Raw genomic sequence first — 14,933 nt, forward strand, 5'->3', positions numbered from 1 at the left:
TAATGCTAAGTAGGACCAGACCCAGTAAAACACAAAAGCAAACAAACATACATGCAGGTACAAAACCCTGATGAAACCCTGATAGCAGCAAAAAGTCATTGCTATTGTATTAAAGAGTGAATTTACGCGCAACACAAGAGAGGCAGAGGATCTGCCAAAATGCTTCAATATCCTACAAGAAAAATCCTCACAAGCTTTGTAGAAATTTTTTATTTGCATAAAGGCAAAACGATTGTCTGGCCTAAATTTTAAGAATACAGCCTTAATAGTTAATATTTATAAGAATATCATAAAAAATGATAAATATATTATTATAATATCCCAACATGAAATAAAAAAAATAAGTAGCAATATTTTCACAATAAGTCAAGAAGGAAGACACACAAACAAATGTTTCAGTGCAGTTTACAGTTTTTACCCCCTCTGTTGGCACCACTGCACTTAAGAGAGTCCAGTTTCCTTGGGAGCAGCACAAACTGCCCAAAGACTCCCAACGTGCAATGACTGCACGGGTGTGAGCATCTGTCTGTATACACAACAGTATGATTGTATTCTTCCCCTGGTGTACAAATAGCATATTAAAAGCACTGATACCCAATAATTATACAGTAATCTCCAGCTTTTCTCTTGACCTGCTAACCAGTCGGAACCCAGAAAATATCCTGGATCAAATGCCAGACAAGCCCAAAGCAGGAATAAAATCAGGGCGCTGTGATTACTGCCAGTGACAGCCAGAGCCAGTAATGCCTCTGTGTCTGCATTTAATGTGTTTAATATATATATGTGTGTGTGTGTGTGTGTGTGTGTCTGTTCATGCTCAGTCAACCTCCGAAGATGAGAATGGTGATAGCCAAAGAGCTGATTTCCCTAATACAAACACTTGAGTAAAACCACAGCCCACACATCCACACACACATAAAGGGACAGAGTTAATCGTATTCTCTTGAGCTGTGAGTGTTTCAGAGCTCTGTTGTCTCTCCTCTGGCACTTAGCCAGTGGAGGAAGCCAGTCGCTGCCTCTATGTTTCTTTTAGCTCTGTGTATTCACCAGCAGACAACTTAGACTCAAATTTCTTACTCGAAGACTACTTAATGAGACCTTCATTACTTTCTTCTTGGACAGTTAGTTGTTATCTCTTTAATTTAATTGCCACTGTACAAGCAAGTGAACACTGCTCTTCTTTTGTCACTGTTCTTGTCCTCATCCTCACACCTCTGCTTGTTGCAGCCCTCCCTCTGTTTGCTGCCAGTGAAAACACACCATTAGGACAAAAGCTTGAATGGCAGAGGGAGTGGAGGGAGCCGGTTCCATTTTCTTTTTCTGCTGATAACATCCTAAGACTAATCACTGGTGTGGACTCTTCCTTGCTGCCGTGCTTCTCCTCCCTCTGACTGTATTTCTGTCAATCAAATATTGATTAAATACTGCCTTGATAATGGGAAAACACATATCACATTATATGGTGTGAGATGCTAGTGCATTGTGTCTATTCCTTAACTACTCTTTTAAATGCAAACACACAATCTCCCTTCTTCGCCTCACACAGCAGACCAAGTGACTGTTGACAGAAGACTCAAAAGTGAGTCTGCTGTTCATCTGAAGCAGTACTGACACAAAATATGCTCCGCAGGTGAGCAACACGGCTGTAAAGACCCTGGTCAGTGGGAAATTAAAGGGGGACACAGGAAGCTATGAATGTACAGGAAGGAAGAAGATTGATTTTGTTCTTTCAGGAACAGCTTTAACAAAGCAGGGCGAGCACTGATGTCAGATCACTGCTCAGGACCTCCAGGATCCTCAAGGAGCCTCCCACTCATAAGCACAGTAACAGCCCAACCAAACTTACTTTCCCATCTCACATCTCCACTCTCAGCTGAGAGTTTGACACACAACTTTGATGTGTGAGGCACACAAATGTAATTGTGTAGCACTCTGGGCATTACCTGGCCTTATTACACACGTTGCATTACAGCCACTATTCCTTTCCTATCCAGCATCAAGTAGAAGACTAAAAAAATTAAAAATAAAAAAAAAAAAAAAAAAAAGTGTTTGCAACTGGCTTTTTAACACAGTGGGGCATTTTTCCATCAGGAAGTTGTGGAGACCAAATATATGCCGTAGAGGAGTTCACTAAGTGGTCAGAAACAGGACAAATCGAATGAAGTGATACCACCATTAAAAACTTAAGTTCATTCCAATGTTCGAATGAACACAAAACAAATCTCTGTGCTGATTCCAGGAATAACATGATTTTGCTATAAATGAAATATCTATTTTTTTTGTGGCTCTGAAATACTAAGCCCTGCCCCATGCCCCGTTGCCCCCTCTATTCTCAATGTGGGCTAACATAATATAAAGGTGATGAAACTTGTCTTAGTATCTCTCTGTTGTCATCCCACTCATTAAAAACCACTCAAAAGATAGATGAGTGTGAAGTCTGTCATTATACCCTCTCTGGCTTCCACTCTCACACACTTTATTTCCGATGAGTGTTGGTTTAGACAAGGTCCTCCTGCAGCGACCGCTGTCACCAACTGAACAGGCACTGTTCATTATGTTGTCTAATATTTCATCCTTGGTGCTAAACAAAGGTGTCAGGAAAGAAAAAAAACTGTTTGCCTATGTGTATTTTCATCATTAGGTAAATGGATGTCAGTCTTGCAAAATGTTATTAAAATTATTTTATTTTAATTTTATTAGTCTTTCTGCCTGACAACAGAGATAGGTAAAAAGAAAAACAATTCTATACTTACACATAAAACAAGTTAATCACAGTTATTAAAGCCATCTCTAATTATTCTTCTTGGAAAATTTCTCTGAGTTCTCCGAACAGATATGAGCTACTAGGTGCATCTTTTTACCTGGGAGGACCTGGGACATGTCCAACTATTTTAAAACCACACTAAGCTGTTGCTAAGGTGCAATCATACCATGGAGAAGCAATTCATGTTAAATGCCAACAGGTAAATTCCTATTATCTTGCTTTTGTTTTGCCCAACACACTGGGACTAACCGGTTTCATTCAGGCAGGTTGTTTACACTGTGTGTCTTTACGTGTTGTGTTGTGTTTTTTCCTTTGCTGTGAATCACATTTCCCCTGAGGGGCAATAAAGTCTGAACTGATATCAACTGAACTAAGATGACATGAACATTGTTTACAGCTTGATAAACACCATATACAAGTTTCAACGAACAGAAACTTGTGGCGTTATTTAATGATCAGACCTGTGTTTCCCTTTCTGAAAGCGATTAACCTCCTGCAATCGGCCAACAGTGATTACATAAACGGGAGCACAGTGTCTCCATCTGGTTCTGTTTGCTTGTGCCGTACCTCTGATTAGTGCTCTGTCATTGTCTGAGTTCAGATTAGGATTACCCCAACTGACACAGCCATGCGTGTTTGTGCATGTGTGTGCAGAAATGATTATGGCCAGCAACTCCAGGTATGAGAATAATTTCCTCACTTTTTGCCTCTATCAGAGCAACGGAAACTGAAAAGCATTCATATAAAGAGGAAGCTGCACTGCCCCAAAAGCACTTTAGCTACATGTTGAAAAACAATCTGTATCATTTGCAAGATTAAGTGTCTAGTGTTAACACTCAGCCATGGCAAACTCAGCTGCATTCTTATCACTGAGAGCAGGTGCACATCCAGGTCATGTAACCATAGCAACCGGGACAAGATAACTCCATACAGTTACTGACAAAGATGTTTACAGCCAAGAGGATAATACTACATGAACAATATGTTTTTACTTACTTTCTTACTATATTAACATTCCTACAGAAAATTATCAGCAGTCGGCACCCTGAACCTTCTTTTGGACTCAGATTTTTAATATTGGGAGCATCTTGTCTGTGAATGTGAACTATTGATTGGTGGCTTTTCGGTCAACACCAAAATTGAAATGCTTGGTCATCAGTCATTCAAATCCATCATGGCACCTAAGGGAAAAGTGTAACTATAAAGAAGTCTTTACAGTTGCCTGGTAAATGGGATACCAGCTGTTGTCCCACAGTAGACCTGATACAAAACTTTAGATGGAGCTGATTAACATCCTTTCAAATCATTTATCTATTGTTTGTGCTCACTGTTTCTGCCCTCTTTCTACTTCAAATCCTTTAACAGTCAAACAAAAAGAATGACTAAAGCAGCAAAGGACAAGAGAAAATGAGAGCAAGAACAAATTCAGAATAAAAAGACAATTCATGAAGATTGTTGACATGTTTGACATGAAAAGCCCTGAGAAATATGAAGATTGGCCTCGCTTTTTTCAGGTTAGGAGCTCTGGGCATATCAGTGACAACCGGGTGAAATGAGAGAGGTCCCAAGGTGTTTCAGTGTGGATGGAGGTGTGATGGAGCACTGACAAAAAACCCATTGAACAAAATGAGCATCCAAAGTTGATGGATGAGAATAGAGGAAGATGATCATGCAAGAGTGTTTTCACACATGAAATACATATACATACACACAGGGTCTCCAACTATTTAAAAAGTACCACCTAGAAAATGTCAGATAGAAAATAATTCCAAATCATGCTTTGCATGCTTTACTTAGTCAGTGTACCCCAGTTTTGATGACTTAGAAATGAATTATGGATTTTCCAACAATCTTCGTCTAAGTCTTCACTGAATAAAGTCTGTTTGTTGAAGAGTTACATGAATAGCGACACCCTCAATGAAACACAAGCATGTTACAGCTGAAAGACCTCATTTCTGATTACTGAGCTACAGTAGGCATTTCTGTCCTGCTGCCCATTTAATCAGTGCTTCCATTGATTTCCTGTATCAGCTGTCTGCACTGATTCTGCATATAAAACCATCAACTGTCTCTCTCCCTCCCTCATTCCTGATCGATGATCTCCTCTCTCTGTCCATCTGCCTCCCTCCATTCCTCACAATCCAACAAAGTCACCGTCTCCATAATGCTGGTGCTCTGATAGTAATCGGTTAAGTATATGTGCATGTGTTTTAACAACAGACACTCCCATAATAGGTTATGGAAGCGGGCCATTAACAATGAAATCGTCTCTCGCTTAAGTCTCCAGTCCTCCACATGGACTCATCATCACAGCAGGCTAACGGGTTGGTAGCCAAACACACACACACACACACACACTGGGTCTTATGCTGGTCCAAACCTTTCTAAGGGGATGGCAGGGATTAGCACCTGACTGTGTTTTGCCCTTGCAGAAACAGGGTCATGTTTGTTATGAATGAGATAAACTGGTATTGAATTTAAGTGAATGAGCGGTAATGATTTGATAGCCTTCAACTTGGTGTCTGATTTAGGGCACCTGAATAAAAGACAAAAGCATGGTGAGGGGCTGAGGTTTCAGTACCTGAGAATAGCTGGAGCAGCGATGTATGAACTTAAGGAGTGTTGAGAAAACAGTGGGGAAAATCTTGGTGTGACATGAAGCATTTTGACCAAACATTGATATGTATGTGTATAGAAAGTGGGACACGCTGACGCTGGGTGTGGACAGCTTGCTTGCCCAGGTGGCAGCAGGCAGACTTGGAGCACAAACCTTATACCACTCCCATTTAGCGTCTGCGTTGTCACACTGTTACACACATGCCTGGTGAGATTCATTGTCCCCACTGGACCACTGAAAGGGCCACTGTGTCCGTCACGTGTGTATTCCTTTTAATAAAAGTAGCAGATTAGCCAAAAGACAGTTGCAAAAATTTCAGGTCAACCAGTGGCCATTCTGGGACTTTTGATCATATCACATTCTTTTAAGATTTAAAAGTAAATAAATGCTAGTTCCAGCTCTAATATAAGCAGCATATATAAAGCATAATAATTTTCTGTTGATTTCTCCCTGATTTGATCAGTCATAGGCATCTACCTGAAATGAAATGGTGTCATGAGATTTGTGGATTAGACTGATGGACATTTTCACCCTTTATTTCACTTTTGTGTTCACAGTTGATTTACCGCAACACTCATACAATTCAGAACAAAGCCACTGTTCGAAGCCTTCACATTAACCATATCCATCAAACTAACCTCACAAACCGACCACCCTTCAGCCTGAGGCACTGCAGTGATTGGTAACTAGAGATAAGGGAGAGCAGGGCTCAAATACTCTAAGTTCATTGGTTTGACTGGTTGTGATACCATGTAGTGTGACATTCTGGAGCATGAATGAGTGAACTGGTTCATCAATGCTAACATTCGCGTTTTCTTAACCGAGCCAGACGTCAAGGACACGGTTGTCCTACTTTTGTCTGGAAGGGGTTAGGTTCATTGTTCCAGAAAAATCAAGTATGTGACTTCTAAGTTCTAATGTAGTCCATAATGAATTTCTTTTCAAAACACACAGTGTCATTGAGAGTTTACAGCCTGTCTAACAAAAGGAGTGTCCTCACTAGTGACTGTTTGTCTATTGTTCTTGTATTCAATGGAATACAAGACAACAAACCAGCACTGCAAAGACAAAATGAAGGATGAAGCCAAGAGTGGCTTGTGAAGGAAAACATTGTGGATATTCATTTACCCCGGACTCAGGCTTTTCATACAGATCAAACATTAATATGGGTGAAATCTTTGATGTATTAGATCAGAAATGTGAAATTATGTATATAATGATATCTATTTCTTATGCTGATAATAGCAGTAATGACTAAACAAAGAAGAAAAATTATTCAGTTAAATTCCAGTCACTATTATCACCTTAGTATTGATCCAAATCAAGCAGTAAACCGTGTCACTCAGCAAGAAATTAACTTCTCTCCACTGTCAAATACAATGGCAGATCACTACAGGGGCACATTAGTCCGCATCATCAAAGCTGATTCTGGGTCAAACCCTTCCCCATTTCCTCATCACCCACCCCCTTCTCACTTCCTCTCCCTACCCCCCCAGTCTTCTGTCTGCAGCTCCATGGGGGGGAGGAGGAGGCATGTGAAAGAACCAAATTAGCTTCCTTTCTTACATTTTCGTGACACACGGCCTTGTCAAGGTCACAAAGGTCTGAAAAACAAAGCACTGCCCATTAAGATAACATTTCGGTTTGTTTGGGTTTTTTTTTTTTTTTGGGATCCTGTTAGCCAATGTGCTTGTTGGCGCTACGATTGTGTGGAATGTCTGTATGTGCCGATGTGTGATACCTATAATCTTGGAAGCATTACAAATATACTCGACTGACTGCCTACAAACTAAAATTGATTTGGTGTGTCCCTAAATTATAGGGGCCACACCACTGGGAGACCCAGAAGGGAATTCATAAATGGATCAAGGTCAAAGAAACAAAGAGGACTTGGAATTGTGATCATGTTTTACTTTTAACGATCAAGAGTTTAAAATCCTTACAAAGGTAAAAGAAAGGTAAAAGAAAAAGAAAAGTGGTTTATAATCTGCTGCCATGTGGATCAATTACATGTGAAATGCTTTTTTTAGATGTGACAAACATTCACATATGTAAATCTCCAACATGTTTATTCACATTTGGTGTTTCACAGCATTTCACATTTTTTCATCAAAAAAATTCCAGAAATCATACTCCATTTGTATTTGGCTGCGAAGCTGGTATTTTATTTATTTTATTTTAGAGATGTAAAGGTCACATGTCCAACAAATACAAACACTTGTGTAAATAAAGGGTTATATTTACCTTTTATTTTCACACAACATACAAAACTAAGACACAGACTGCTGCCATGACTCGGCTTGTCTTTCTGCCTCCCTGGAGGGCTGTTTAGCATTTCCACCAGCCCAGCCTCCCACTCTGTCAGACAGCATTTTACCATGAGTGCTAATGTAGCCAGCTGCCATGTCTGTCTGTAGGTATTTGAGCTTAGCCAGGGGCTGGAAACCTTTTCTTCCAGGCATATGTACACACATGTATTCTCTTGCAGCATGTGAAAAAAGGTGTGCGATATCATAAATGAACTCTAATGCTGGAATATATTCATTAGCACAATGAAGCAAACATAACTGAGGACAAGACAATGATTGTTAGCAAATATGGACCATGCCTTTTCCTATCAACCTATAGCTTTGTTTACTCTGCTACAGTTTTAAATACTCAGTCATTTTCTCAGCATACAATTGTTCTCAATGTAAATACACAAGCTTGACTGACTGCTGTTTCCAGATGCTTAGGGCAAGCACATTGTGCTTCTGTGTACATGAATCTGAACATTATGTCAGCTGTGTTAATTAGGAAGTAAAGCCAGATGATGAGGGGTGCCAGTGACACAGTGGGCCAAGCGCTACGAGGTCCTCAGCGGTGACGCTGGCTCAGGTCCAGCCGGTGTCATTTGATGCTTGACATACTCCATCCTCCCTCTACCACATTTACCGTCACTCTTCAAACTGTCCTATCAAAAAAGGCCAGATGATGAAACGCCAACTTTGTACTAAATAATAGCTAACACCTTCTACTCATCAGGTATGAGTAGAAAACATTGCAATAACAATTAACAATAGTGATGCTGCAGCCAATTAGCATCTCTGCAAATGTGCATATCAGTGCCTCAAACTAACATCAAAGGTACAGAGACACGGATCTTGCATGAAGCAAAGGGGCTACACAACCCCAGGCTGCTGCACCTAGGACTTGGTCAATTTGGTGGGCGTTTTAGCATACAGCAATGGTTTCAAAAGGTTACATGAACTGAGCAATAATATTTTCTATGCATGTTTACTTTGCAAACTTGTTATGTAACTCCTAGGCTGTTTTCTTCAGTTTCTTTTAGACTGATCCCAGTCAGAGAGACAACAAAGATGTAGTGGAGGGACATGATGGAGAGGAGGGACAGCAGTATCAGTTAGTAGGGGACAATGACTTGAGGCTATTGAATTTTGAGCCTGTCATGTTTGACTGAGGACAGACTGGAGACTACAGTGTCTTGAATGACAAATTATTGAAGTTAAGATGGGACAGGCCTCAGCCTAACTCATTTGTTTTGTCTCATTGTTTTCAACTAAAATGTTTATATATCACCCTTTTATTTTGTGCTGAATTCAGCAGATCCAAAGCCCCACCCCTTGGACATTCCCCTTTTGAAAGACAACAATACAAAACACACTCAGACACAAACTCCAGCAGTAATTAAGCTACTTAACTCTGAAGGTGATTATAGACCAGCTGGTCTCTTGTGCTTTTACACACACACACACACACACACACACACACACACACACACACACACACACACACACACACACACACACACACCTTAAAACACTGAGCGCAACTCAACTGAAGCGAAAATGTGGCGAAAATTCACAAAACCACACAACTTTTGGCCTCATTGTGCACATTTCTTCACCAAGCCATATCCAATTTTACTGTTCATGCACTTTTAGTAAAGCTGGCATGAATTCTGAAAGAAAATCATTGTGAATCTGAATAAATCCATTTTAACTGGACATAATAAGAAAGAGCACAGTAAAGCTGCTTCACAGAAAAGCTAACCCAACTGGATTGTACTCTGCTTTATGAGACATTTCAAGGTCTCATATAGCAATGTTTGTCTGTCTGTGTGTTGAAGTGGATGAGGAAGAGGAAGCACAGACATTGACCTTCACAGTGCTCTAATCAATACTTTCTGTTAAAACAGGTAGTATCTCTAGTTTGCTAATTTAAAAAGCGGAAGAGCATATCATTTTAGTGATTAAAATAGAGAAATAAATGCTTTACAGTCTAGACACCACACTGGAGGGTCTCCATCTCTCTGCCTCTTTCTCCCTCTGCGGGAGTTTGGCAAACACATGCAGCTGTGTCCAAATTATTCATACACACAATGCTCAGACATACGCAGACGTGTTCATACACACACGGATGCATCAATGCACACACACAGATTGCATGTTTGGCTAAGAGCTCATATATGATTTGCACGCTACAGTAGCCCTTTTGACAACAGACGAGCCCCCCTCCACTGTCCTTTACCCACTACCATCCTCTGCTTCTTTTGATTTTTGTGTTTGTATTTGTCATGTTGGATTGCAGGAAGCTATGCCCCTTTCAAGCAAAAGAGAGCAATTTATAAAACAGCATCTGACTCTACAAACCTCTCCCTCTTCTGCCTTAAGACCCTTCCTCTCCAGCTACTCCCTTAAAACATAGCCTGGACCTGACTTCATCCCCATTTGCCCTCTAATTCTTTGTTCATGTTTTGTGTGTATGCTAGCTCAGCACAGAGAGCACAAAGACCTGCAGTGACATCAGACTCATTCACACTGTGTCCTCTGTCTACACTCACCCAAGAGATGCTCTGTTTAAAAGGGCCTCTGCTACGCCTCACACCCCCAACATGAGCACACAGAGAAACACACAAACACTTAGAGATGCCTTGTGATTTCTAAGTGACCACAACAGTGTCGGACGCACAATATGGTTTGTCAGAATATGCAGACCTGGAAGGTTTGAAGACACGCACGTTTAATGCTAAAGAATGAGGAACCTAATTACTTTCTCTACAGCGTATTCTGTTTTTTATAGAGGTTTTCTTGTGTCTACGCAGCATAAATGATAAGTTAGGACGCTTTAGAAGGCCTGCTCTAGCTGACTTATGATGAGACATTGATAACAGAAATATGCAAATGTTCAACTGAAGCGCCTTTCATTCCTATCTGAATTCAAATGGATGAATTCAAATAAATACAGATCTCTGTGTGTCAGTGTCTGTATGTCTCTGTCTGTGTGTGCATGCAAGAGTGGGCGAATAGTAGGTGGATGGAGCTGGAAGGGGAAGCAGCAATTTAGTTTCATGCTTTATTTTGCTTATGGTGCAGACCAGCTTGAGCAAAAGCGTATAAGTATTCAGGAAATATTTAGGGGGAGATGAAGCTTGCTCTTGATCAACATGTATTTTCATTTCTAGTGAAGGGCAACAGGCTTACTTTGGTCAAAAAAGAGAGAAGGATTTTTTTTGTTCCTTTTCTCAGGAGTTCTGATACGGTCATACAGGCCACAGATCCATAAACTAACTCCTGAAATGTAGCTCAATATAGAATAAAGTCTAACTCTTGGGGCATTAATTTTTTTTGACAATTTCGCGTGTGTTCAGTCTTAACTGAATCATGTCAACGGGCTCATCAGCAGCTCACAGAGCAGGAAGTGAACAGGAAGTGTGGATAGTCAAGAGGCAACCTCACAGGAAGTTATTCTGCAACGGCAGCACACCATTTGGGAGTCCTGATGCACTCAACAGGGAGAAGTTCATCAACAGACTAGTTGCATGATTCATTTTAATGTTCCCAGCATTTTTTGATCTCTTAGTTTAGATACATAATGTGTGTGGAAATTAATTTAACATTACATAAATGTCTCAGGACCTGTGATAGGTGACCAGTGGCAGGAGTTACATTATTGTTTGGAAACCAGGTTTAAGAAGTGCAGCTTGTAAACAGACCCTTTTTCTCCTCCTTAGGCCTGTTGGTTGAGCACATGAGCCTGAAAAATCTCATTATGCAATAAATCCACTGCAAGAAAACAAGTGGTATGAAATGTTCTGATTCCTGCTTTCTTTGGGCAGATCATTATGCCATACTGTTTAATCATGTATCCACTTTGACCAACTTTCATGTGTCAGGCCACAATGCTGAGCAGAGCTAGGCAGGAAGCTTCTTTCACACTGATGCTACAAAAGACTTTCACACAGAACTGTTAGAGCTAATAGGTTCAATGGGCAACAACAGAAACACGAAAAAAGCACGTGATCAGCAGAGCACCGTGAGGAGGAAGCGATGCACAGCTGTGGGCAGCCAACTTGGGTGTGTGCTATGTCATGTTTCCTGCGCCTCTTTCCTCAGTTGAAGCCAAATCAGTGACTAGAAACAAGTTCAGAAATGACTCCCATCAACAAAGCAAAGCTGTTTTCACTGTTCCTGACTGGTGACTGTAAACCTGTAGTGAGCTGGATGAAGGCCAGCTGGATGCTGTGACCATGTGAGAATGCCATCATGAGAAAATTACAATACTGAACAACACCGTGACCAGTTTATACAACACCATAGGCTGGTAACCTGCTGCAGGTACACACAAGCACACAAAGACGTAGTTTCTCACCAAAGTCCAGCCATTTTAAAGGCAACCACCCAGGGAGGTGTGAAGCCCAGACAAATCCAGTGAAGCAAACTATTAACATACACAGGAAACAGGCGAGACTGGTAGCCGACACAGGACATACGACCAACAACAAAACAGCACGTTTTAATTTTTTATTTATTTATTTATTTTTTCAAATTCCCATTTAAAACCTTTGTGTATCAGCAGTGAAGGCCTTCTCCGCAGTTGTACACTGCTGTTTATTTTGAAGTTAGTATTTTGGTCAGAGTGGCCATGTTCACAGCACATTTTTTGGATAATTGCAAAACCTGCATTTTTCTGCATAACCCTGATTATTTAATTCACACATCAAAAATCAGATTTTTCTCAGATGCATTGCCATCACCCAAAGCCAAAATGCTCTGCGTCATGACTGTCATAAATGTCCCAGTCACCCACCTGTGGGGTATTAAAGAACAATAATTATTTTGTACTTGACTCTTAGAACTTACAGTTTTTGTTCCACCACATTTGAATCATCATCCTGAACCACAAATGCATGAATACACAGGACCGAAAAAGCTCCTCCCTAGTGATTCCCCAGGTCAGAACTCCATTACACAGAGCCTCAGCCATCACGAGGTCAAAGACCACAACACCACTAAACAGATTGGTCTTTGTGTCTATTTATACATAGCAATGGAAGCTGACTTAGCACTTTGGTGCAGGACAAGTCGTTCTCAGGTATGAAATCAGTGACCTGCAGAACTGGGATGGAGATTGTGCAAAACTAAACGCTGCTTTTAATTCTCATATAACATTACACCCAAAATATGTGCATACAAGCAAAAGGCAAATTATATTATTCATATTAATAATGTAACAGAGTCAGCCCTAAACATCAAGATTTTAATATGTGGCAGAGGTAGCACGCAATCTTAGATCAGCTCAAAGTGGCATGTCTCGAGGTGAAGTGAAACAGCACATGTGACTGTGTGTGGGTCTGATTGTGTATGGGGGGGGGGGGTCTCCTCATTCTTCTGGCCTGTTTGGCTTAGGCTGAGCTTGTCTCATAAGTGAATGCAGCTGTGTAAAGATTTACGTGCCAAACTAGAAGCAATCTAACCAAGACCACTTAGTAGGGAGTTACATTATATTAATTTAGTCAAGTTTGGCTTGACTGCAACGCAAAAGCATAGACTTGGCTTTGTGTGTGTGTGTGTCCAATCCATTCTTCAGGCAGTTGGGTCTGCATGCAGTATTGTAGGTCATGTCTTAGTTATATGGACATTGTGTAGGGAAGGCAGTGCAGACATTCAGGAAATGGATGCTGGAGACTCAGACAGTGTGTGTGTGTGTATGTGTGTTCGTTAGCCCTTACAACAACCTCACTGCCCTCTAAATGCAGATTTAAACATGCACACAGACTACTCAGAGTGCTTCTCTTTATGCAGTCTGCCTGGGGGCAGCACAACATGGGAGCAATTACACACCACCCTCTCTTATCAGCGGCTGACTTTCTCTGGGAAAAAAGGTCATTGGGAAAACCGCCTCTGTAAGAAGTTGTCCCTCTCCATGTGTTTATTTGTGTGCTTCCCATTTCCTGTCAAACACATGGACCATTTTGGTGGCACTCACAGGGCATGTAAATACACACACAGATCATGCATGATGAAAAGGAGCAGTGCAAATAGGCCGACCACCATAGACATAATTACACAAGCTGTTTAATTACAATGTGAAGCTCATACTAATGAGTCTGATTTAAAGGTACAGTTAATCTGACCCACTAAATGTGGTGATTTCAGTAGTTTGTTCAGTGTGCTGATATTTGTTGCCTTCATTCAATCCGCTGCACTCCATAAGATCTTCCAGTCTTAAATCAATAACTTCAGTTGAGCAACTGCCACCAGCTGTCTTCCTCCCTCTCTTTCTTTTTGTCATTTTGCCGACACCTCCTTCTGTCCTACTTCCTGTTACAGTTGTCACAGTGAAAAACACACAAAAGAAATTCACTCAGCGACTGATTGACAAGTCACTCTGAAACGTCCCTTGGGGAAATGGGGCCATCCGTCGCAAGGTACACGACTGAGCCATCCCCCACCCTCAGTCCCCATTAAGTGCAATCAGTGAATCCCAAAGTGGGGTCTGACAACCTCAAAGGGGTCCATGATGAGGAATAGTTCCATTTTAATATTATTTTGTTGTAGCTGCTTCACATTTAGACAATAACAGAAGCTGTAGTGTGAGCAATTTTGATTCAAGATTCACTCTTTGCACAACAACTATCTCATGAGTGATTCTCATCAGGAGTCGGGATGCAGAGTGACCAATGGGAATCATTAGCTGGTGGCAATGAGTTAAAAGAACAGCAGGGTCTGTCGGACCACCGCCTCAGCTCCACACACTGTAAATTGAGCATGATCACAGACGCAGCAACAGTCACACTCCGGTCAAGCCTTCGAATTTCAGAGGCTTCCACCCAGCAAGTGCGAACACATGCACATCTACACACTCTCTTTCAACACACCTTTACTCCTGGTGCACACAATCCATATGCTACTTTTCCCTGCTCATGAGCCCAAATGGCCCGTGGGCTGCCCAAGCTTTACAGTGCATCTCCAACAAAGGCAGTGAATGACACAGCTCTGAAGAAGAGCATCTCTTTGTGCTCAATTCATTTGAGCACAATTCAACACACAGACACACACAGCAGCCAAAGCGTGATTATATTATCTAACTCAGCCATACACATGCAAGGTGTTGAGCAGACCCTGTTAGGTCAGGAGAAGGTGAGACTACATGGAGCTGCCTGTGGGAATAATCAGACAGACATTGGTGAGGGGAGAAACGCCCATTCCCTTCCCTGCACCTGGCTGCATCTGCCCTTGTCACTTCACCCAATGTTAAACCAGGAGGGCG

At 41.3% G+C, this 14,933-nt stretch overlaps 1 protein-coding gene across 2 annotated transcripts in view; it reads right to left on the bottom strand.

Moving 5' to 3' along the window:
- The window catches only part of kif21b (kinesin family member 21B), a 51,203-nt gene that overhangs the window by 35,660 nt on the left and 610 nt on the right, over window positions 1-14,933 (bottom strand). The window lies entirely within an intron of this gene.

Source organism: Echeneis naucrates, chromosome 5 (assembly GCF_900963305.1).
Source record: "Echeneis naucrates chromosome 5, fEcheNa1.1, whole genome shotgun sequence".
Lineage (NCBI taxonomy): Eukaryota > Metazoa > Chordata > Actinopteri > Carangiformes > Echeneidae > Echeneis > Echeneis naucrates.